The following is a 21,684-nucleotide window of genomic DNA, read 5'->3' as shown; positions in this document are numbered from 1 at the left end:
TACGTACAGTCTTTTGCACGGAGCAGAGCACTGGCCCACAGCAGCTCAAGTGCTAGTGTTTAGCGCCTCCCCGTCATTCTCTCTTTTTGGGGCTCCCTCCTCTGCGCAGCTCTCCCCAGTCCCCACCTCTAAGTCTCTCACCAGGCATCCCATTTCCCAGATGGGAAGACTGAGCCCAGCTAGTTGGCCCTGTCCACAGTTGGAGCAAGGTCAGGACAAGCAGGAGGACTCCACTCAGGGTCCCCTGACTCTGCCCTCCCCGCCTGGACCCCGTGTGCTCACGGCCCCTCTGAGCCTCACCCTGCACTTCTCTGCTCTGTCCTGGGACACTGAGCCCAGCCTCCAGCTTTGTCCTTGCAGCCGGGCTCTTCATGCCAGAACCTGACCCGGGTAACCCCCAGGGAGGCTGGATTCTTTGTTTCTGCTCCTAGTGGTCCTGTCTCAACCCACCGCATGGGCAACTGTACACCTTGGGGCTCAGAGTCACCTTTGATCACCCCCAATTTACCCCCACGCCCCACGTTGGAGGTCCTGAGGGCCCAGTGTTTGTGCTGTGTCATCCTGAGCTTGTTTCTGTGCACCCAGCTGCTTCCCCGCCCCATGTTTTGGCCACCTGCCTGCCCGGGCATGGTTCAGCCAAGCCCTCCTTCAGCCACCCTTTTTCATGGCCCAGGGGCAAAGACCTCCCAGCAGGGGGACGAGGAGGTTGTGTGGACAAACTGCTCCTGAGAGAAGGTGCCAGGCTGGGGATGGTGGGCCTGGGGGGTCCAGGCCCGGGATGGGGAGGGGCTGCCCAAGCTGGGGCAGCTCCAGAGATGTGGCCCTGGGAATGGTGGTTTCCTGGAAACTGAGCCCCCTGCAGACTCCCTGCGATTCAGGCTGGGCCTTTCTGACTGTCATCAGCCTCTCTCTGTCCCTTTCTGGGTTTTTTGCCAGGTTACCGGAGGCCAGTTGGCTGCAGGTTCTGGCCTGGCCTTTCTGGACTTTAGCTCTCAGGCATTGTTTACCCATCTCTGAGCCCTCCCCTTCCCGCCCCTGCCCCACTGCACTGGCCCTGGAGCCCCCTTCCCTCCCCTGGGCCTCAGGAACTCCCCCTGCACCCGTCTGCCCTGCAGGATGCCGCAGCTGGGCCTGTCCTGGCTGGGCCTGGGGCCGGTGGCCGCCTCCCCGTGGCTGCTGCTGCTGCTGGTCGGAGCCTCCTGGCTCCTGGCCCGCGTCCTGGCCTGGACCTACGCCTTCTATGGCACCTGCAGCCGCCTCCGCTGTTTCCCGCAGCCCCCGACGCGGAGCTGGTTCTGGGGTCACCTGGGCCTGGTGAGTGTGGCAGCAGGACGGGGCTGGGGTGTCAGGGTGGGTGGACGTCCCCAGGGCCGGGAAGGGGCTCAGGGAGCCGGGGCGGAGGTGGGCTGGGGTCTGGGACGGCAGAGAAGCGAGGGCGGCGGCTCACTCACGCCTCTGCTCACCGCCTCGCTGCTCTGCTGCGCTGTCCCAGGCCTCTGTCCCCCCCTTGTGCTCCCAGCCCAGCCTGCTCAGCATCCTTTTCCTGCCTGTCTTCCCACACTGGTGCACCGTGAGGGCTCCTGGGGAGGGCTGCACAGAGCGGGGACCCCCGGTGTCCCCAATTCTCCGCTGCGGGACTTGAGGCCTCCTGAGGGGCACCGTCCGGGGTCTGCCCCCTGCCTGGCCCGTGTCCTGTGTCTGCCCCTCTCTGGGCTGTGACTGCCCCAGCCCCCAAACACACAGGGGCACCGCTGGCCCAGAAGACAGGTGGGGACAGTGTGCCACCCCTGCCCTTCCTGGGCAGCTTCCTCTTACCTGCTCTTCCCCACTGAGATGTCCCAGCGGGTCCTGTTGCCCAACCTGGATAAAAATTGGCCCCTCCCTTCCCCTCTCAGGAGCCTTTCCTAACCACCCCCTCCCACACCTTGGCCTCTGACTTGGACCTGCTCTGTCCTTTGGGGGCTGTAGCCGCAGTCTGTTCACCTGTTACGGCAGGGGCCATGGGCGTGTCTGTAGGCTCAGTGGGAGGGCGCACAGCACACTCTATGCTCAGAGCGCGGGCTGCAGAAGGTGCTCACAGGTGGGACTCATTGTCCTGATGGACAGTGAGAGCTCCCGTCTGCTCCCCTGAGGTCGGCCAATAATAGAAGCTCATCCAAAGGAAACGGAGCCCATGTGGACCAGGCAGGTGAAGAAAGGATGTGGAAATCAGCCTTAGGGACATGTGCTGAGGCCACACTGCTGCCCACAAAACCCCTTGTGGGGAGTACTTCATATGGCTGCCCCTGGGCTGGAACCATTCCCAGGACAAGAAAATCTTTCCTCTGGGCTAAGGTGGGTCTCTCTCAGAGCAGGCTTCTTCCTCTGCCCTGGGATGCACCGCTGGGGCTTGGAGACAGCGCTGAGAGAAGGAGCAGGAGGAAGCAGAGATTCCCTGCACCTGTGCAGAATCCAGGCACACTGGTCACTGGGGAACTGTGCCACATCTGCAGGCTTCAAGGGGGACCTTCTGTATTAGGGTTATCCTTAGAAACAGAATCAATAGGTTATACCCCCTCTTAACTTTTATGTACATATATGTATGCATGTATATGTGGGGGAGGGAGATAGAGATAGCGAGATGCGCACACATGCACATGCATGTGAGAGAGAGAGAGAGAGATGAGAGATAAGAGGGGATTTACTATGAGAACTGGTTCATGTGACTGTGGAGGCTGAGAAGTCCCACCCTGTGCCGTCTGCAAGCTGGAGACCCAGGGCGCTGAGCTGTCATTCGGTCCGCGTCCACAGGCCTGAGCAGCTGCAGTTCTGAGGTCCAAGGGCAGAGAAGGTGGATGTCCCAGCTCCGGAAGACGGAGCCAAGTCCTGTCCTCCACCGTTTTGCTCTCTCTGGGCCCTGAATGGACTGGATGGTGCCTGCCCTCACTGGGGAGGGCAGATCTTCCTTCCTCAGTTTACCCATTCAACTCCTCATCCCTTCTGCAAACACCCTCGCTGACACACCCAGAATTTATATTTACCAGCTATCTGGGCAACCCTTAGCTCGATCATGTTTGCACCTGAAATTAACCATCACAGGAGGTGACAGCTCTGCCTTGCTTGCAGGTCACTCCCACAGAGCAGGGGATGCGGGTCCTGACTCAGCTGGTGGCCACCTACCCTCAGAGCTTTAAGACCTGGATGGGCCCCATCTCCCCCATCATCACTTTGTGCCACCCTGACACTATCCGGTCTGTCCTCAGCGCCTCAGGTACCCATCTGGAACACCTGGTGGTGGGCGCCATGGCACATCCAAGGGCTTCGGGCTGGTCCTCCCCTGAGCTTCCTCACGTCCCCTGCACTGCCCCAGCCCCTCCTTCCCTCTTCCCTCTCAGCCATCGCTGTCTTTCTCTCATGTACTCACCAACCCCCACCTCAGTGTCCCCTCCCTGCACTGCCATCTTGCCCCCGTCCTGGTGCTCTGGGTACCCCTGGGGCCGTGAGAGACACCAATCCAGTGCTCTGTCCTGTGGGAACCCTCAGGCTTCAGGACATGGATATGGACAGAGACATCTCCAAGTTCATTTGGGCAGGAATGGGCCAGAGGGGAAAGGGCTGTGACAGCTCAGAGGAGAACAGCTGGGCCAGGCTGGCAGGCTTCCTGGAGGAGGAGTTCCTGGAGCTGAGTCTGGAATGATGAGTATGAATTTTCTAAACAAGAGGGTAGGGTAATGCAGTGGGCTCTGTTAGTATTTGAGGACCCCTGCCAGGCCTAGCATCAGCCTTGCCCACCCCCAGGCCCAGAGCAATAGAGATCATAGCTCTGACTCCAAAATGCTGAGTGACTCTGGACAGGTCCTGGCTTCCTCTGCCTACTGAGGTCTCTTTCAGTTGTGAGTGATGGAAACTCAACCCCATCTATTCTAAGCAAACAAAAAAGATTGATTGAGTGTATATTCCAGGGAGCTTGGCCTTCAGGCACGGCTGCTTCCAGGTATCAGTGTCATAGACAATCTGTCCCCTTTTGGTTTCACCTTTCTCTGTGTCACCGTGTTTTTCAAAGCAGCCCTTTCCTTTTGGTGTCAATGAGGAGTCCCTGGTGGTCAGTTTTTATGGGAAAGCTCTCCTTTCTCCCAGAGTTTCCACAGATGAACCATGATTCACTTTAATTGTCCGGGTGTGAGTCACAGGACTAAGTTTTCATCCAATCACTGTGACTGTGATTGTGCAATCTTGGCACGTGTGGAGTTTCCAGAGTTATTGTTTTGGTGGCACAAATCAGGGTGATGGATAAAGACTCAGGCCCTGGATTCAGACAGTCATGGGCTCAGGTATCAGTCATGCCACTTACTGCGGGGGAGACCATGGGCAAGGGACTCAGGTTTGGAGCCTCAGTCTCTTTACCCGGAAATGGGAGGGAGCAGAACCCAGGTGATCATGGTGATTGGAATCCAAATGGGGAAAGACCTTTTCTGCCCCTGGAACTGAAGGACTCAGAGTGTCATGTAGAGAGGACGTGGGGAGGGAGCCCAGGGGAGGATCTGCACAGAGAGGTTGATGAGATGCTGCACGGGATCCCCCGGGCTCGGGTCTGGGTCTCTACCTGGCAGGTCCTTGTGTCTGGAAGCCTGGAAGAGCATGACTTGGGGCCTGTTTGTTCTTCCACAGATTCAGAGCTCAGAGGAAGGTCTCCTATACGCACAGGGCCTGGCGAGAACCTTTGGGGATGTGTGCCTCTGGGGGTGGGGCCCTGGCCTGCCGTTGTGCGCATCTTCCACCCCACCTGCATCAAGCCCATGCTCTTTGCTCCAGGCAGACATTGCCCTGGCTGCAGCTTGCCCACTGCTGAGGTCTCTGTGCTGCCTCCAGCTGGCCCCGTGACCTGAATGTAGACAGGAGGGGCTGTGCTGGAGATGCCACTGCATGTCTGGGGCGCGTCTGTGTGATGTCTGCTGTAGGGCCGTGTCTGCTGTAAGGCCACATCCTGTCACATTTATAATTACCCCTGGGTCCTGGTTCCACCTGGTGTATGTTTACAGCTGGAATTGCATGGAGCTGGTCGTGGCTGGGGCTCAGCTGTGGCTGACGTCATGTCAGGCATCATGAGATGTTTCTGGTTCTTGTCTGAGAAACTGTTTCTGTTTGTCTTTGTCCCCTGCTGGTCACGTGTAGAATATGTTTGAGGCTTGCCCAATGTCTGGGAACCAGAGTACTTTTGTGAACTGTCTGGAACTTTTTTTGAGTATTATCTGAGGCGGGTCTTAGGGTATGTTCAAGTCATGTCTGAGAAACAGTCTCGATCACACTTGTGCCACGTCAGGGACATTAAAGGGACCATATTTAATTCCTATCTGGAGACCATCTATTTGACACACTTAGGTCATGTCAGACCATCTCAGTTCCATGTTAGAATACATTGTGTCATGGTTGGGGTTGTCGTATATTCACATATCAGGGCCATGTCACATGTTCCAGGTCCATGTCAGGAGATGTCAATGAGTTTTGGTAGAGAGAGTATGTCCTAAATCCCTACGAAGGTGTTTTGTGGATTGTTGAGCTATGCTTTGGTGTCACAGAACGTGTTGCACCATTGAGGATCCAAGTCATGTTGTGCTGGGACATGCTGTGCCATGTCATTGCTCTACTGGGCTTCTGTAGCCTGGTCTGGGCCCCTCTCCCCTCCCCCATCCTCATACTTGGCCCCCTTCCTGCTATGCTGGGCTTGGAGGTGGAAGTGCAAGCCCTGGTTGGGAGCCTCCACCCCCCCTCCCCATGTCCCTCCCCTCCCCCTCTCAATGTCCCCTGATGGTCCCTGTTCTGCCCAGCCACCATTGCACCCAAGGACATGTTCTTCTACAGCTTCCTGAAGCCCTGGCTGGGTGAGTAACTGCAGGCAAAGGGGGTGGGGACAGCCTTGTGGGGCGAGGAAAAGGTGCTGCCTTTGCTCACTGCCCTTGGCTGTCCTACTAGGGGATGGACTCCTGCTGAGTGCTGGTGACAAGTGGAGCCACCACCGTCGCATGCTGACTCCTGCCTTCCATTTCAACATCCTGAAGCCCTACGTGAAGGTTTTCAACAAGAGCACAAACATCATGCACGTGAGTTCCTTGAGCCCAGGGTCCCAACTGGATCCTTGGGGTCAAAGGGGCCTCAGACAGATCTGGTCTGGAGTTTGCGGTCTACTGGGTGGCATAGGGTCATTGCTCTTTCTCTCTGAGCCTTGCTTTCCTCAGCTGTGAAATGGGTCTATAATCCCTGATTAAAAGGTGGCAATGGAGGTGTGTCCCTGGTACACGTGGATGCTCAGAAGATGTCAGTTTCTATGTTTCTCTCACGGAAGCCCTGCCAACTCAAGAGAACGATGATGATGATGATGATGACGATGACTGCATAGTAGCTATTGCTGAGTACCAACTGTGCAACTGGTTTAGAGCAGTAGGGCTTTGTGATTGCTACTATGTATACAGGACAGTTGGCTCATTGTGGGTGTAGAAGGGATGCCTCATGGTGTGTGATCAGCTGTGGCTGCATTAGGCAGCTTTGCTGACCCTGGCTCAGTCTCTCACATGTGTTGGGCTTGGATATCTTCAGGCTGATCTAGGATGTTCTTAACCGGGACAACTGGACTGCCCTGCATTTGATCTCTCCCTCAGGAAGGAATCGCATCGTTGTTTGCATGGCAGAGACAGGGTTCCAAGTGAGAGGAGGGTGCAATATTTCTTGAGTCTTAGGTATTTTACTGTTACTACCTAATCATTTTGTCTACATTGTATTTGGCCATAGAAAGCCAAAAGTCCAGCACAAAATCAAAGAAGGGTAAAATAGGCTCCATGTCTTAATGGAAGTTGCCAAAAAATAACATTGTGAAGAGTTTGGCTATGGGGAGAAGTGAAGAATTGGGAATAAGGGTTTAGTGAAGTGCAGTGGTTTTTTTTTTTTTTTTTTATGTGCAAGGTGATAGTTAACTTGTTACTGTTTCATGGATTCTGCCAGAAGACAAGAGACTCCAGGGTCAGAGACAAAGGGCAGCTTATTACTCTTGGCCCTGCAAGCAGTATATGCTTCTTGTTCATTTGCATCCTTTCTCCAAGCCACCCAAATCCCGTGGAGGTGACACCGGTGGTATTCTATAGATGCCTGCTCAAGTAGTCTATTGCATTACATGGGAGGAGCAGTAGGCTTAGGGAATCTTCACAGCAAGCAGACAGAAGTGTGACATGTGTCCAGGGGCAGTCATTACCTTATCCCTCAAGATTGTTCTCTGCAAACACCAGTCTGAGAAGTGACCCAGGTTGCGAACATGAGGGCTTTGCCTCCTTAGCATGCCCAGCAAGGAAGCTCAGGGCCCATGGAGGACTGCCTCTCCCAACATAGGGATATTTTCATATCCAATTTGTAACAACAGAACCAAGAAAATGTAACATTTATTGTGTACTCTCCCTAGTCCAGAAACAATGCCATGCACCAATTCCATGATATGAGCGTATATTTTGTAATTTAATTTTAACAGCTCTAGGAAGGAGAGATTATTTTTGCCCCATTATCGATGATAAAATGGAGGGCCAGAGATATTGGGGAGTTGCCCAAGTCTATGCAGCCAGTAAGTGATCTGGAAGTGGTGGAGCAGGGGTGCTAACCTGTTTTGTTTGTCTGGCACCAAAGCAGATCAACTTAATTGTTACTGAAGATTTGGCAGGTGGGACCTAGGGGAGGGCAAGGACTTGACCAAGGACACTCAGAGCATAGGAGGCAGAGCTGGAACTTGAACTCAGGTCTCCTGACTGCCAGCCTTGGGTCCTCATCTCCAAGTAATAACAGCTTCTGCTCCCCCTCCCCCTAAACCCTGTTCTCCCTGCAGATGGGTTCCTGGGGCCGAGGACAAGATGCTGGTTCTGGGGGAGTCCATCTCAGTGGTTAGGTTTGGAGAAGGGTTCAAGGGAGTCAGGTTCCCACCCCAGCTCTGTCCCCTTCTCTGTCCAGGCCAAGTGGCAGCGCCTGGCCTCGGAGGGCAGCACCTGCCTGGACATGTTTGAGCACATCAGCCTCATGACCTTGGACAGTCTGCAGAAATGCATCTTCAGCTTCGACAGCCATTGTCAGGAGTGAGTCCTTGCTCAGGGCATGGGAACTTGGCCATGGACCCAAGGGTATAGGTGGGGGTAGGAGGACAGACCAGGATAACCAGAATAGCCTTCCCTGAAGAGTTGTGTCATAGCTCTGCTTGGAAGGCTGGGAAAAGGGAGAGAGAAAGCATGGTCTTTCCAGGTATTTGGAACTGTCTGAGTAAAGGAAAGGAGCCTAGGATGAACAGAGCATGTGCAGTAGACAACAGAAATGAGGCTGTAGAGGTAGAGAGGGGCTAGATCTCAAGGACATTGAAAACCAAGGCAGAGTGGTATGAAGTTTTTCATGAGGTTCCCAGGGAGCCATTGAAGGTGTTTGAGCTGTTGATGGGCACGGTCAGAGCTGAATTCTGTGGAGAACTGACTGTCATGTGGACACTAGATGAATCTGACTTTGGATGCAAGAATGTAGGGTGGGGTCTGGGCCATGCACCAGTTGGAAGAGGATGAGGTCTGACCTGTGTAGACAGTTTCAGGAAGGAGAAGGTGCAGGACTGGATACTGAGTAGGAGACAGAGGACAAGAGGGGCATGATGTCCAAGTTATGCTCTGGGAACCTAGTGGCACGTGGGCAGCTCACAGAGGTAGATGCAGGCAGAGAAGAGGGTTTGTATTAATGGCTTTGAGTCTCACAGCTTATCCCCTGTGTATCTGTGAGGCCACCTGTTTCTGGAGCCTCAGTTTGCTGATGGGAGGTAGATCCTGGGTTCTGTTGGGAGGTGATCTTGGTCCTTAAAGTAGGTTACATTGTTTCCTCCCTTATTCCCTCATCCTGAAGGAAGCCCAGTGAACACATTGCTGCCATCTTGGAGCTCACTGCCCTTCTGGCAAAAAGGCCCCAGCACATCCTACAGCACATAGACTTCCTGTACTATCTCACCACCAGTGGGCACCACTTCCTCAAGTTCTGCCGCCTGGTGCACGACTTCACAGATGCAGTCATCCACGAGCGACGCCGAACTCTCCTCAATCAGGATACTGAAGACTTCCTCAAGGCCAAAGCCAAGAGCAAGACTTTGGACTTCATTGATGTGCTCCTGCTGAGCAAGGTGGGCTTCCTGGGATTTGAATTCAAGTGCTAGAATGATGCATGGTGCAGTGGTGCACGTCTGTTGTCTCAGTTCCTTGGGAGGCTGAGGAGGGTGATTGCTTGAGCGCAGGATTTCCAGGCTGTTGTGTGCTATGATCTCGCCTATGAGTAGCTTCTTCACTCTGGCCTGACATCACTGCAAGACCTCGTCTATAAAAAACAAACAAAGAAATGAGGAAAGAATTAAAATTTATGTAAATTGAAGAATGTTGACTTGATCCAGAGGGCACAGGGGAGTCACGGAATTTATTTTGCAAATGGGAGGGACAGGTTGAGATAGGTTTTGGAGATGACTCTCTGGAATGCGAACAACAGAGACTTACTGCTAAGTCTGAAACTGTGAAGAGTCTGAGATGTTACTCTATTTACAAGTTAAGAAATTAGTCTGCAACGTTTTTATCCGTATATCAACATCTACATCTATATTTAACTATGTGTATGTCTTGTCTATGTGTTTGTGTCTCAGTGTATGTGAATGTGTCTGTGTCTACGTCTGTGGCTTTGTGTCCGTGTCTGTGGCCATGTTGATGCCTATGTTTTCATCTATGTCTATCTTTGTCTATGTGTATGCATGTGCATGTTTCTATGTCCTTGTCTGTGTCTATGTCTGTGTCTTTGCCCATGTCTTTGTTTCTATTTGGATGTCTATGCATGGTCTATGTCTATATCTATTCTGACGGATGCAACCCCTGGATCAGAGAAGCCCATTTCTTACTCATGGCAATAATAGCAGCCAGAGCTGGATTGCAGCACTGGCTCCCCAATCCCAAATGCCTCCGAAGGTGATGCAATGCTTCCATCTGTATGTGCAGCAGATTTTGCACCACAAGACAGGGTCCCTGTGTTATGAGTCTTGGAACTTACATAGGGCACCTGGCACATTCCCTCTTCTGAGAAAGAGAGGGAGAGAGAGAGAGAGAGGGAAGGAGAGAAAGAGAGAGAAAAATAACTTTTCTTAATTCTCTGAAGCATAACAAAAATCATCTCCAGTGAGACGCCAAAGTGTATAGGTTTACAACTCAAATGTGTCCAAGGCAGATAAGATTCTCTGGATTTATTACTCTAGAATATGAGCAAGTATCTTTGGAGGAGTACTTAATCTCTGACTTCCAAGGAATATGGCCATTTCATCATCCTATAACCCAGGCTGTAAGGAACTTTTTACTGAGAAATCTCTCATCATGCAGAAACATAAACATTTTCATGGGTCATTGATTTCTCCCACCAGGAACAAAAGAGGAGGCAAGGAAGCCAGGGAGGAAGCCTGTGGGGTGAGGGCTCTGGCAATGGTGACCAGGAGAGGTCTAGGAGTGCTGGGTGGGCTTGGGCTTCTGGAAGGAGGATGAATCTTTGAGATTGTCTCAGGTTAGACTCAGGAGCCGTACGTACATGCTAGTGTGATTTGGGGGATCTTGTCTTCTTTGTCCAGGATGAAGATGGGAAGCAGTTGTCAGATGAGGACATAAGAGCGGAAGCTGACACCTTCATGTTTGAGGGTGAGGGTCCCGGTGTGGGACTACAGTGGGGACAGGGGTCTCTTCATCCCCAGGGATGCGGTGGGTGGACCCTGGATCACTCCATTCTGCCCATCCTCTCCCTCCTCCCATCCTCCCTGAGAGCCTCAGTATAGGGCGCTGTCCACACCCTGGTGCTGGAGAAGCCCAGAGACTCAAGCCTGCCTGGCTGCCCCTCAGGCCATGACACCACGGCCAGTGGTCTCTCCTGGGTCCTGTACCACCTTGCGAGGCACCCGGAACACCAGGAGCGCTGCCGGCAGGAGGTGCGAGAGCTGCTGAGGGACCGCGAGCCTATGGAGATTGAATGGTGAGTGCAGGTCCTCATGGCCTGTTCTTGAGCCTGTTATCATTGGCTCTGCTGCCAGGTGGGGAAGCGGGAAGATGGTTTCTGTAGCTGATTTTGCTACTGTTGCTTAGTGGAAATGTGAGCAGAGACCACAAGCAGGATTTGGTACACAGCTTGGTTACCAGGGGAAAGGTTGCAAGCTTTGGGGACAAAAATATCTGGACTGCTGAGAAAATTAGTGACAATATGTGATTGTACTTCTACGAGTTTGACTATTTTAGATGCATCAGATATGTGAGATCATGCAGTGTTTGTCTTTTTGTGCCTGGCTTATTTTACTTAGCATAATGTCTAAATTCTATTGTAAATGACAGAATTTCCTTCTTTCTTAAGGCTGATTAGTATTTCATTGTGTGTATATAGCACAGGGAAAATGAGTGTTAAATTGGAGAAACAATGATAACAACACATTCTTCTTGCACTAAATGGGACATTACAGAGAAGACTAGGGTTATCCTTGACATTCTTCCCACCCAACTTAATCCTCCTCCTTTCTCCTGAGGGGTCTCTAGAGCTAGGGATTTGCTATCTATTATCTGTCCATCTGTCTATCTATCTATATCTCCATGTGTATATCCACATATATTTTGTCCTTTGGTATTACACACACAGACACACACACACACACACACACATTTTGTAACTTGTTCCTTTAACTCAGCAGGGTGTATTACAGCTCTTTCTGAGTGCTGCATAACATTCCATATTCAGGTCACTCTATGTTACATTGAAGACACTTAATTAAACATTTCCAATTATGATAGATGTTGCTGAATTGCCTCACAGGGTCTCTGTACTGATTTAACTTCCAAGCTGCAGTCTGTGATAGGACTAGTGATCCTTATTTCCTCCTTTTGTGTAGTAGTCTGTTGCGTGGATGTACCATGATTTATCTAAACATCTTCCCATTGATGTATGTTTGGGTTGTTTCAGACTTTTGCTAAGTTAAACGTGGTGCAGTCAGCGTGCCTGTACAGTGACCGTTGCTTACATGTGGGAGCACCTCTGCAGGACAAATTCCCAGAAATGCAGTTGCTGAATTAAAGACGATTTGTGTTGTGCAATTTTGCTTATAATTACAGATCCCTTCCTATTAGCTGAGTTTAAAGTTATCAGCTTTCCCCTAATTTTACCAATAGCCTTGTTGTATTATCGAATTTAAATCTTTGTCAATTTTCATATTTCTTCTTTTAATGAACATTTCTTTACATAAGAGTGAGATTGAACATCTTCTGCACATGTTGATAAGTCATTTTTATAAGTGTGGTTGTCATTTCTTTTTGCTCTTTTTCTTTGGATCATTGAAAAATATTTACTTTTAAGAATGTGTGTTAAAATTAATCTTTTTTTTCTGTTTTGTATTGCAAAACCTTGCCTTTTAACTTTGAGTGGGGGTACTTTTGATTAATTTTTGCAAGGTCAAATTTGTCCAAATTTTCTTTTACAGTAACACTGTCGATCCATTTCCCAGGGTTTTGTGGGGCTTCCTTTACCAAACGTGAAGTTTTCACTCATTCATGTGTCTGTGTCTGAGCTCTCTGTTCTGTCCATGGGTCTGCTTTTCTGTGTTTGCAGCAGTGCCACACTAGTTTTATGACTCTGACTTTGTAATGGGTCTTAGACTATGGTAGAGTGACTCCTCCCTCTTTAATATTTTATTTTCGTATTGGTCTAGCTCTTCACAATGTTTTATTCATCCAGAAAAGTTTTAGAGTAAGTATATCAGTTCCCCCCAAAATCAAGTAGGTTTTAATTCAAAGTGAATATATCCTATTGGTTGATTTGAATATCTGATTGATAGTTATGGAAAATGGGTTACTTCATAATATTGACACATGCCCTCTGAGAGTGTAAAATTGATATCCATCTAATCAAATAATCTTTAGTCTTTTAATAGAGTTTAAAATATTTGCTTAGAGATCTTATGCATGTTTCATTAAATTAACCCCTAGATACTTTCATTGCTATGGAGAAATATCTCTTTTATTTGGCTTGAGTGAACTTTATAAGTTCATTTGGAATATAGAGACTTCATGTTTCTTGCTAATTTTAATCCAAGTATTTTACATCACCATCATTATTATTAACATCTTTTCTTTTATTATCTTTCCCAGATGTTTGTCATTTCTACATAAAAACTAATGATTTATGCATACAAATTTTGTACCCAATGAACATAGTAAATGCTACATATGGTGTCTCACATCAATAGGATCATTTAATCTATCAATTATAGATAATTTAATAAAAGCTCTTGGGACAACTGGGAACTGCCTGGAAAAAAGTCATTTCAACCTTCTTCTGCTGTCTTATGACAAGATAATGTCCACATAAATCAAGTATTTGTAATGTATAAAACAAGGAATCCTAAGAGATCTAAACCATGTGAAAATTATTTTATAGCTACAGAGTAGGGAGAATCCCATTTTGACAAAAGTCCCAGGAGATATACAAGAATAGATTGATAAATGACACAGAACAGTGCATATGGTATGTAGTGTGCTACTATATGTTTTTCTAATGATTGAATGTAGCTATGGAAGAATGCATTCAAAACAGCCTATGCAACCTGTGTTTTCTATATGTGGGAAATGGGTGGTTTGAGCCATAGAAGTGGGTAATATTTTATAGCTTCCAAATTTTAAAACAGTTAAATGTTTCAGGCATTGACATTTTAAATAGCTACACAAAAGGAGAAAGATTAGGGAAAAGAATTGAGCTCCCTTACTGGATCTCCAATGTTTATAAGTTTTGCCCGGTGGAATCACGTTGGTTTTCTAAGCATCATATCAGTATCTGCCTAAATGATACATTTACCCCTACATTTCAAATTGCATTACTCTCCTTTTATCTAATTGCATTTGCTAGTATCTCAAGTACAGTGATAAATAAGTGTAAAACACTGGATCCGTGTATTTTCTTTCTGAGAGTGTATTTTCTTTCTTACAGTGTATTTTCTTTATTTTTATGTAAAGTTGTTAACTTTTTACATTTGGCTTTTGATTGTTGTTTTTTCATGAGAAATGACCTTTAGAACTACCTGCCTAAGCATTGGTACTTTTCTAATTCTCTGCTCTTCTAATTTTTCCTGCTTTTTAATTCTCAAATATTTGATTCCTGTGGAGCTTACTCTGTTATAGGGAGAAAAGTTCTCGGTTGGAAACACAGTGGCTGGAGGATTCTGTTTCTCTCCTTGCTCCCTGATTAATAGTTGGGGGGGGTGGCGCGGGTGTTTCCACAGGGACTACCTGGCCCAACTGCCCTTCCTGACCATGTGCATTAAGGAGAGTCTGTGGCTGCATCATCCAGTCACTGTCATCTCCCACTGCTGCACCCAGGGCATTGTGCTCCCAGATGGCCGGGTCATCCCCAAAGGTGACCACAACGGCAGGGGGAGGAGGCTCCTGGACAGGAAGAGGGGCCCATCAGGCCGTGGGGCCTTGTCCTCACTGCTCCCTCCTCTCGTCCAGGTGTCATCTGCCTCATCAGTATTTTCGGGACCCATCACAACCCAGCTGTGTGGCCAGACCCTGAGGTGCTGACTGATTCCCTATTTTACCATTCCAGGGTCCTACAGAGGGAAGGGCTTTGACAGGGAAATGCCGGATCTCCTCTCTCCCCCTACTACCGGACACTCTCATCTGTCTCTCCAAGGCTGGCTGTCCTGGGAGACCCACCCAGCAAGCCTGCCTCCCTCTCGCCCCCAGGTGTATGACCCCTCCTGCTTTGACCCAGAAAACGTCAAGGAGCGGTCACCTCTGGCTTTTGTTCCCTTCTCTGCAGGGCCCAGGTGAGGGCAGTGGGTGTGTGAGGTGGGGATGGGGTGATGGGTGTGGGGGTCTGGGCATGACAGTGGGCAAAAGGGGTCAACTGTAGATGGTCAGAGTTCCAGCCCTCCTTCCCACCCCTCCTCCGAGGTTGTGGACAAAGGTCCACGGAACCAGGTTGTGTAGGTCCAAAAGGGGACCGCGATGTGCTCAGAACCCCCTTCCCATCTGCTGTTGTGAGTTGGGGGCTGGAATCTGGACCAGGGTCGGGGCACATGCAAGCCCACGTGGAGGTCCCAGGAACGGTTATACCCCCTTCTGCCCTTCAGACTGATTGGGGTGATGGTGGGGGTCCTGGGCCAGGTTCCAGGTGCAATGGGGCCCGGATGGGGGTCCTGGGTGCAGTCAGAGTCCCCACCTCCACCTGTAGGAACTGCATCGGGCAGACCTTCGCCATGACCGAGATGAATGACCGAGATGAAGGTGGTCCTGGCGCTCATGCTGCTGCGCTTCCGCATCCTGCCTGACGACAGGGAGCCGCGCAGGAAGCCAGAAATTATCCTTCTAGCCGATGGCTGTGGAGCCGCTGAGCACAGGCCAGCAGTGACTCAGCGCTGCAGGCTTAAGACCCACTCCAACCCTCCCACCTGCCTTTGCAGACGCCCAGGAATAAAACTGCGTCACCTGTGCCTGAGCCTCACCCAGAGCCATCAGGGGCACTTAGGGACTCCGGGGATCCAGGGCCATGTGCGTGGGTGGGTGGAGGTGGGGCTGGTGTTTCTAAGCCCAAAGTCCTGACTGCCTCTCTGGCTGAACACAGGCCCTCAGCAGATCCTGCGTTCTCTGAGAACCCAAGTGTCAACTTTCTCCATAGGGAGCCAATGGAGGTGTTTGAGCAGGAGGACTAACTTAAGGATGGATTTAAGGGGCAAGATTGAGGCTCTGAGTCAGGGAGTAAACAGTAGAGGCAGGTCCCTGATTCTGGACCGCAGGTGCCCCCCACCCTCCCCACTGGCCTCTCCCCGTCTCTCTCACCCTCTCCCTCTCCGTCTTTTAATCTCTCTCCCTCTCCCTGTCTTTCCGGAGACCTACAGGTGGTGCATCTCATGCTACTGGAGTCTGATGGAGACTCCTCTCCCCTGACTCCAGATCTCCACGGTGAATAGTGAGAAAGTGGAACAAAGAACAGGACACTGAAGGAAACTCACTAGAGACTCAGCCTCCTCAAGCAAGGTCTTCCTAAATTCCCTAAATTCAGCAACTGGGAAGGGCTCTTTAGCCTGCCTGCCCCCCTCCCACCACCCGAGACTGTTGATAGCATCACGATCCACCCACCTACCAAGAGCCCTGATGGGGAGTGATATGAACACAAAGAGAACAGATGCAACAATAATCAACACGGTCACTCACTCACTCACTCACCAACAGGGCAACCCATATTCACCCTTATTTTCCTAAGAGCGTGAAAGAGAAAGAACCAGATGAAACAGAACTGACCCACAAGTTATAGATGCAACAGAAGGAAGAGAAGACAGCCCAGGAAGTTGCTCATTTCTATTTGTCACAAGCTCATCTGAGCAGGAGAGAGAGCTATCTGTCAAGTGAGACACAGACAATTAGGGTAATATGCCCAAATTAAAGTAACAGTCAAGACTTTCAACAGTTGCTGAGACAGTACAAGCATTAGGCTACACCAGAGAGAGCACCGGCTCCCCCCTGTCCATGTTCCCCCTGGCATTTGCGGGTCAGGTGGATTGCACAGACGTGGGGTTGTCTCAGCGTGGTGGAATCTCTCAACAATAGGCTCATGCAGTTTTATGGACCTGCAGGCTCAGGGGAGCAAGTAGGGGAAGGGTCAGACATGGGACTATACTAAGTACTGAGTCATAGTGGGGAGAAAGGGTCAAAGTGGGTCAGATAGATCAGAGTTGTGCAAAGGGGATCTTTAACCCAACCCCATAAGCTGGAGTGTGGGCTTATCTCCTCCTCTGACCCTGACAGCCTCCACTCCCAACATTTCTCTGTGCAGGAGCCTCAGCCAGGTGTGTCAGGCATTGTAAATCTTCCGCATAAATCGTGCTTTAACTTATAACCCAGAGTCCAGGCAGGGCCAGGAGAGGTGGACGTGTTGATGTCTTCTCCCTTAACAGAAGAGACTCAGCCTCTGAAAATTCACCCCCAGCTGGGCAGAGAGTAAAGCAGGAAATTCAGGGGCTTAGGATGTGTCCTGGGGAGGGGAGGTGGGGCTCTTCTCTGCCCCCTGACCTCCCTTGAATTATTTTCTCCCCAGGATGATGGGAGCAAACATTTAATCCCTGGAATTCTTTGCCTGACAATGACCCTGTTCGTGTTTCTGGTGGTCACTTTCCTCAGCATTGTACTGACAAACGGGGAGGGGATGTCTTGGTGGGGTTTGGGACAATAAAAGTGAGCCAGGACCCCCAGTTCCCATCTCAGAAATGAAGGCACCCACAGAGCTGGGGTCGGGATGGGAAGGAGGGTGGCTGTGGGTTGGGTAGCTTGATGGCTGCGGGGATGGGAGGGGATGCAAAGGGAAGCTGTCTCTCTCCTTATCTTCAGCCTTGGAGTCACCCCCGGTGTTTAATCCGATGAAGTTGGAGCAGGATTCAATGCTAATGTACGTGCCCCCTAGACAAACAGCCAGTTGTGAACAGCTTTAGAACACTGGGGTCTCCTGGAGCCTGGTGCCGTGGTGGTGAGGACTCAGGCTTCGGGGTCAGGCAGAGCTGGTCCAAATCCTGATTCTGCCCCTTATGATGTGCACATCCTTGGGTGAGAAAGTTAAACTCGCTGAGCCACAGTTTCATCATTTTCAGAACAAACCCATGCCAGAGGCTGCTGTAAGCAGTTAACAAGGTGACCCAAGACTTTTTTTTTTTCTTTCCTGAGACAGGGTCTCGCTCTTTTGCCCCGGGTAGAACTCAGTGGCATCATCATAGCTCACAGCAACCTCAAACTCCTGGGCTCAAGCAATCCTTCTGTCTCAGCCAGGTGCACAAACCAAGTGTTCAAGGGCCATGGTGTGTCATAACTGGAGATTCTCATATTTGGGAGGAAAATCCCCATGAAGACTGTGTGAGTTATCAATTGCTGCATAAGAAACTGCCAGGCTCCTCTACAAATCTTACTTTGCTTAGTAATCTGTGTTTAAGAACCCAAAGAGAAACAAACAATTCACACTAGTGATGAGCTGCTCTCTGTTTAAAGAAGAAAACAACAATCCCCCAGAGAATTCAACCGCAGTGATGTCATGGGGTCTCCAAACCAGGCAATTAGCAGAATTTGTCTGAACCCGCCACCTCCAGCCCTGCTCCAAAGCTCTAAGTGCCCATCACTCAAAGCCCCTGGGCATCCTTCCTGGAGGACACATCAAAGAACAGGGTGAGAGTCTTGGCTGGCATTAAACGGCCCAATGGGACACCTGCCTGCACAACCTGGCAAACTCCACTGCCATAACAGTCCCTGAGAAGCCAATTCCAAGTTTTCTTAGTGAACAAGCCGTGGGATTTTCAGTGACCCCTGCGGGCTCATTAAAAGTTGACACACAATTCCCATCTCCGCTTCATTTGTGTAAATTAAAAAGTCCCTGAGGATCAGCCACAGAGCTGCATGCAGATGAGGTTTGGTTCACAACTGAGAACTGAGGTGGAGACAGTCACAGGTTCAGCCCACTCTGGAGGAATGATCCCTGATAGTTTCCCCCTTAGCCTCAGGCCAAACTTAGGTGTCTGACAAGCAGCAAGAGACATAGGTAGGGATCGGAGGGGGCCCTTTCTTTTCCCAAGACACTAGAATCCCAGAGCTTCAAATGATCAAATGCTACAGAAAGCACCATGGCACCTTGGACAGCAGAGCCATGGAATGCAAAGCACTTGGTGCCACCAGTGGTGCCTGTGAACATGCCATGCTGCCAGCACAGATGGGGGTGAAGGTCTCCAGAGCTCTGAGGGAGGCTGAGGCTTCCACTTCCTCCATCGTAACACTGGCCCTACTCTGTTATGTAAATTACTTGGTCAACACCTGCCCTCTTTCCCCGTTGCACTGGTAGCCCTGAGAGGATAGGACCACACTGCACTTGCTCAGCACTGTGATCCTGATGCCTGGCCCCTAATAGGTGCTCAGTAAATACTTGCCGGGAAAACAAGGGGCTCCCTCATTACAACCCTATGGAGAGTCTGTGAGTTGCAAAGTCCTTCTAACTTATCTGAAACTCACTTTTCAGGTGTGGTTGACATCACAAGAACTCATCTGCCCTTGTGCGTGTATCATAGACAGCATCCCCCATGGAGACGAGTGTCATCTCAGGGCTGTTGGGATTATGGGGGACGGTCCTTTGAGATCAGACCCTGCCTGTTTTTTTAGGCCCCTGGAGCCACTCCCTACCCCTTGCTGCCCAAGCTCCCTGTCATGTCGGCCTTTTCCTGTTATTTGGATGACCAATCATCATCCCACTGCAGGTCCTTTGCACACGCTCTTCCCTCTGCCTGGTGCACCCTTTCTTCTCTCTCTGCCCCTGGAGCAGAAAGTCTCAGCTGAAATGTCACCTCCTCCGTGAAGCCCTCCCCCATCAGCCTGCCCTGCTTTCCAAGGATTAGTTTGTCCACTCTCACAGCTACTGCCATCTCCTCCTCACACTGTCTGAAATTCAGCTGTTCCTCACCCACCTTCTCCCCTCCACTGTAAAGTCCACAAGAACAGGCACCATGTCTGTCCTGTCCCCTGTGACCTCCCCAGCTCCTGGCTCAAGGATGGGCTCAGACGCCCCGGACACATCTGTTGAACGTGTGGTAGTTGGGGCAGGATTTCCTCCAAGCTGGAGATAAGGGTTATCTTGTACACAGTCTTTAGGTACCGAGGCTGGTCATTTTTTTCTTTTATCATATTAAGCAGCTGGTGCAGTTGTTCTGACGTCTCCTTGTTACCAAAAGGTAAATCAGGCATGAGGTTTCCTGCCTCTGTTTATTGGCAGGCAGCTGCTTGTCTCAGAAGGAGGAGACCTTTGAGCAAGACGTTGACCATGGCATTGAAGAGCCCTTCAACCCAACCCAAACTTCCAGTCTCTAGTGGAAATGCTATCCTAGAAATATTTATGGTCTAAGCACTCTGTGCTACAGAGGAAAGGTGATGGGACCCAGAGTCCACCTCTAAGAGCTCCTCGACAAGGGAGGGAGACAGACCAGCGCAGAAGTCATTCAGATACCGGGACATCAATACAAGGAAGGTGGGACAGGCCCCTGGGGCAGTTACAGTCCTTCTCCCTCCTCTGAAACCCCTCCAGGTTAAAAGATCCAGAAAGAGAATCCATCTGCAAATAAATCACCTAAACACTGAAGAGCATCTGCCAGGGTTCATGCACTGAAGATCAGGTTGAAGAAACAGGGAAATGGCCACCCCCTTCCCAGCTGCAGGGCAGGTGCAGGGAGGGAAGGAGGCGGAGAAGGTTTTTCCCGGGGAGCTGGGTCTGCCCGTCCCCTCCCTGCAGCTGTGAGCGCAGGTTCTGGTGCACAGCGAGGGTGGCGCACGTTTGGGGACTGAAACCACTCGAACTCGTATTCATCGGTCCTCCCTGGGGAAGCCCACTGGGGACCCCGAAGTGCGGGGCCCTGCCTGGGAGAGCCGCCGAGCAGAGCTCCGGGGCTGCGGGTCCTGCAGGGGCCACGCACTGCTCGGCGCGCAGCGGGCGCTCAGCGAACACTTGTGGGACAAATGAAAGAACAGGGTCGCGGCTCAAGGAAAATTTAAAGTGAGGGCAGAGGGAGGGGAGTTCACCCTGAGCAAGCACCTACTGTGCGCCAGGCCGCTCCCAGCGGACGCGCCCCTTACCCGATAACCCGGCCCCATTTTACAAAAGAGAAAGTGAGGTCCAGAGAGGCCAAGCGCCTGGCCCCAGGTCACAGCGCCCCCGCCAGGCGGGACGTCGGGATGGAGCTGAACCGTGACCTGGGCCCCTCCAGCCTGTCCCCTGGCTCACAACTCACCTTGGGTCCCGGGAACCCAGCCCCCTCTGCGTCCTCATCTCTCTGGGCTCCCAGAAGGAGCAATAACAGACCTTTCTCGGAGTCCTGGCTCCATCTCTTGTCTGCACATCTGTCTCTCTGATGTCCCTTTCTGGTTTCAGCTGTGCCAAGGAAATATCTCAGAGACATCTGTGGGTCCAGCCCAATTCCTCCAAATTCTGGGTTTTCTGCTGTCCTGGGAGGCTAGAGCTTCAAGGACAGTGTTGGCTGCACCCTCAGTCCAGGCTGGCATCTGCCCCTGCCAAGCTAGAGGCCCCAGCCCCTTCCTGGCCTCTCCTTCCAGCCCCTGCCATCCCCCAGCCAGGCCCCAGGGATGGCTCTAAGGTGCCTCCAAAGCCCTTCACAGACTGGCTCCAGTGCGCCTTCCCGTCTCCCCTGTCCTCGGTGCCTCTGCTCATGCTGGCTCCTCTGCCTGGGGCGCCCTCCCTGGTGCTGTGTGGGGGACTCTTGCTCATTCCTCGAAGCTCGGTGCAAATGCCACCTGCTCCATTTGCTCACCTGCCTTACAGGATCTCACGGCTTCCTGGAAGAGGTGACATGAGACCTGAGTCCGTTTGATTGAAGCAGATGGGAGGGGGGAGTGAGGAGTGAGGGACCTGGGGTGAGAGGGAGGTTGGCACAGACAAGATACTTAAAATGCTCCAGTCTCATTTTAGCCTGGAGATTAAAAGGGGAGAGAGGGTGTTGGAAGTGGGGGAGGGAGCTGAGAGAAGAGATCAGAGAAACTAACAAGGACCAGACTGCACAGAACCTTCTAGGTCTCAGTAAGGCATCTGGGGAGCAGGGAGCCTTGGCTGGTTCTAAGCACAGGGTGCATGTCATCT

General features: G+C 51.0%; 1 pseudogene across 1 annotated transcript; it reads left to right on the top strand.

The window, feature by feature from the left end:
• The first annotated feature begins 631 nt into the window (after positions 1-631).
• On the top strand, positions 632-15,511 carry LOC123637907 (annotated as a pseudogene). Its single transcript, XR_006735089.1, has 13 exons — positions 632-735; positions 1,116-1,314; positions 3,106-3,250; positions 5,805-5,858; positions 5,950-6,077; positions 7,960-8,081; positions 8,881-9,151; positions 10,622-10,688; positions 10,887-11,016; positions 14,297-14,430; positions 14,526-14,590; positions 14,763-14,845; positions 15,253-15,511. The product of XR_006735089.1 is annotated as a cytochrome P450 4F2-like (transcript).
• The last annotated feature ends 6,173 nt before the right edge of the window (positions 15,512-21,684 follow it).

The sequence above is a fragment of the Lemur catta genome, chromosome 1 (genome assembly GCF_020740605.2).
Source record: "Lemur catta isolate mLemCat1 chromosome 1, mLemCat1.pri, whole genome shotgun sequence".
NCBI lineage: Eukaryota > Metazoa > Chordata > Mammalia > Primates > Lemuridae > Lemur > Lemur catta.
The sequence above is the reverse complement of the archived record's forward strand: the minus strand, read 5'-3'. Positions and strand labels throughout refer to the sequence as shown.